Raw genomic sequence first — 4,115 nt, forward strand, 5'->3', positions numbered from 1 at the left:
ACCTCTGTTGCTAACAGCCGGGTTTAGGAATACTTAGTCCCTTCTGTATACCCACGATGGTATCAACCTAAAACATCCGTAGATTGTTCATTTACCTCTATAGCTAACAGTGGTTGTCGGAATGGTTAGTCCCTCAAAGTATCCTGTGGTACTAGGAGATAAAGTCCCAATCTATCTCGTCGATGATGTGATTAAATCACAAGGTAAAGATAGAAAGGTGTACGTTATAACCGTATCTAGACATATAACATGTAATAGTAATTTGCCATATAATGTCTATGTAAAAGTATTCATGTATAAGTATTCATGTATAAGTATTCATGTAAGAGTATTGTTTCATATAACATGTAGTAGTATTTGCCATATAATGTCTATGTAAAAGTATTCATGTATAAGTATTCATGTAAGAGTATTCTTTCATATAACATGTAGTAGTATTTGCCATATAATGTCTATGTAAAAGTATTCATGTATAAGTATTCATGTAAGAGTATTCTTTCATATAACATGTAGTCTGGACTCATGAATGAACTGACTCTGATGTAATTTCTGGTAGTAGGGATAATGTTTTGTTTACTCTAAACTATTCCTATAATAGTTTACTAGAATGTAATTGATGAGTGTCCAAGTAGGTTTACACACCATTGCTACTCAAGAGTATCGGAACTAAATTAACTGGTGGAACATTTATGACCATATATGTATACATGATATATAACTGATATTCAAACGACTTTTGGACGAATACCCAATATCCCACCAGACCACATCTCAAGGCGCGAAAAGGAAATAGGGTGGATAGCCTTCCTAAGTCTTTTAAACATTTCTTATATAACTATACATATAGAGGCATGCAATTTATAATATAAAAGCATAAAGAAGTTTTTTAAAACCGTTGAAAAGTCAAATAAAGAATTTGTGACTTGATGTCAGTTTATAAAATGATTGAAAGTATTTTGTTTGATAAGACAGTTTAAGTACACGGAAAACCACTGTTTGAAAACACCTTTGTAACCGAGTTTGAAAGGAAGCTTACAGTGTGTAAGACAGTTTAATAACGAGCAATAATCATGTAAAACGTTTAAGAAAGTCATTTGAAATAATATGTTTAGTAAAACTGTTAAACTTGTAGTAAATCCATTTGTATACTAGTTATAAATCCCATATGATTGATTTATTAACAACAAGTATCCCAAAATATTGATGTTTTTCGTGCCAAAATAATCGTATGTTTATAGTATCGAAGGTGGACACATATACCTACAGTATAAGCAGAGTGTTCGATTTGTATATAAATAGCAACACTTTTCATTTCAAAAGATATGATGTCATCGTGATACATTTTGCATACGACAGTTTATTTATAATAGTTATAAATCACATGTGATTCCGTTGATAAAAAGTGTATAACGAAACTTTATATAACATACGATAACCATCGCGTGTTTTACTTGTATTCCCCCCCCCCCCCTTAAAAGCATATAAAAACATTTAGAAAACATTTAAAAGTGTGGATTATAGGGGTATGAACTCACCTGAAAGTTTGAAGATAGCGAGATGGAAAATCGGGCAGAGTTTCGTCTCGGGAAACGGATTTTTCTCAGGATTCTCGGGAATCTCAGGAGTAAAATCGACCCTCGGGACTTGAGCAAAAAGGCCAGAGCTTCGGGTTTGAACGGGCACGGAAAACGAGGCGAAACGCAAGAGAAAAGAGGAGAATTGAGCAAATTTCCCGGAGACCCTCGCATCACTATTTATAGTGGTGCTGAACCGCCTCGGTACGCTGGGCGTACGAGGGTACGCAGCGCGTACGAGACGTCATCGCTTACGTATTTCGGATGGGGCGGGTCGGATGGGACGGCGGGTCGGATAGCTTCGCATAGGGAGACGTGGACGATCTGAGGCCTTTGATCTGAGTACGCGGAGCGTACGAGGGTACATAGGGCGTACTCCGGTCCTATCAGATGACTCCCCTTTGGATAATACCGGGAGTTGATAATTAAATTTATATTTATTTTAAATAAACTTCAAAAATTCATATCTCCTTCATACGAACTCCGTTTTCGACGTTCTTTATATCCACGCGAAGGTGAGACTAAGATCTACAACTTTCGTTTAGATTCCGTTGGAAAATTATGAAATAATTTTTATTATTTATTTATTAAAATGACGTGATTAAGGAATTTCTTTAAAAATCCATAACATCTTTATCTGACGTCGTTTTTTGCCAGACTTTTTACCGCTGAAATACAATTGACGAGACCTTCAATTCTTGTTTAGGTCATTCCGGCCAAAAGTCGCTCGATCTCCGATTCAAGTTTTTACGTAACTTCGTATTGCCGTTTTTGTGTTGGAAAAACTTAGAATGGTCATAACTTCTTCGTTATAACTCGGATTTTAGTGTTCTTTATATGCTTGGAAACCATGATACGATTCCTTCTACTTTATTTAACCCAATTAAGATTTTAGGAAAGTTAAATTTTGACCTTAATTTGACTTGCGTTCCATCATATCGTCTTGAAATATCGGGTTGTCACATCATCCCCCCGTTAGAGGGAATTTCGTCCCGAAATTAGAGTTTAAATAGAACCGGTAAATATGCCACGGATAGAAGTTTTATTTGTTTCTCATGTTTTTAAGTGACCTCAGTCCCTTGCTTGGCATTCTAGCGAACCTGTCCCTATCGGGGCACGACTCTGCTTCTTTTGTTTGACTTTACTGTCATGACAACTCTTCTTGGTCGAACGTATGTTGAATGTTTTTGTGGACTGTGAGGATAGTACATCTTGTATCCTACAAGTAGTGCCTCCAGATCTTCCAAACAATTACCGCTGTCCCTGACTCAAGATTATGTATTGTATAGTTAACTTCCTGTGTCTTACGCTGTCTCGAGGTATAGGCAGTGACCTTTCCTCTTGTATAAGAACAAAACCAATTCATACTGATTATGAAGTCAGAACCTTGTGGTTGATTAGATGTCGTGAAGATCTAAAATAAAGTATGATTACTCATGAATTAAGGAAAAAGGATAGGTACTTTTGTTCTATCTGACTTTCTTGTCCCAATCGACAGAAAGGGCACGTGTTGGCTTCTAAGTTTATTCGCATGGTAGCATAATCACTCATAAATCTCGGGCAGTCTCCGTCCTGAAGTTCATAGTAGAACCTATACTAGGTTCACCAATCGCAGTCTCGGGTATACGAGTCCTATATAAATAAGCTTGAAACTGCGGGTCTTTGGATTGAACTTGACGTATTGTACGAGTGGTACTTCGGGCGGTTTGCTAAATTTCTCTTTGGAGAGGATGAGAAACATGAGGTGCTCTATGTACGAGTACTTTGTTGTTCTGAAGTGAGGGTTTTGCTAGAAAGACGTTTTCGGAGGAATAGATGTACGTATGAAGCTGCTTTTGTGAGGATAGAATTAAATTCAAGTAGTATGATAATGTCGTAATCATAAGGAAACTTAAGGACATTAGATTTAAACAAAAGATGTTTACAGACAAAACACAACCGTGCAACCATCAACAGAGTTTCGGTACTTTAGGCTTCTACAAGACTATTGCTGTGAATAAGGTATGCTTCGAAAGGCAAGTATACGCAGCACGAGCATCCCTATACCGACGGGATCCCGCAAAAGATAAGACTCTAGTTGCACTAGTTTTGGATGGTTTATAAAAACATACATAATACTGACGATTGGAAGTGAACCTATACTATAGTAGGGTCCTTCGTTGTCTCTTTCCATTATGAGGTCAAACTCCTCCGGATTCACCATCATTCTCCTCTGTTGGACAGTCCCTCTTGAAGTGTCCCATTACGCCACATAGATGGCATATTCGAGAGATTTGACATTGGTGGTTGAAGTAATGTGTTGGATCCGACTCTTGTAGTAACGGACGGTGTGTTCCTTTTTATTGCAGTTTAAGCACTGCATTTTCCGACAAAATCCATGATGGTGATAGATGCATTTGTTGCACTTTGGGAGATTGCCAGCATACTGTCTGGCCAGGTTAGGGATAACTGGGATACTAGAAGAGATGGTAGTAGGAGGTACAGAAGTCGTGGCTACGAAGGTTGCCACATGTTGTTGTCTTTTGCTCGCCCCTTGGGGTG

The sequence above is a fragment of the Lactuca sativa genome, chromosome 1 (genome assembly GCF_002870075.4).
Source record: "Lactuca sativa cultivar Salinas chromosome 1, Lsat_Salinas_v11, whole genome shotgun sequence".
Classification (NCBI taxonomy): domain Eukaryota; kingdom Viridiplantae; phylum Streptophyta; class Magnoliopsida; order Asterales; family Asteraceae; genus Lactuca; species Lactuca sativa.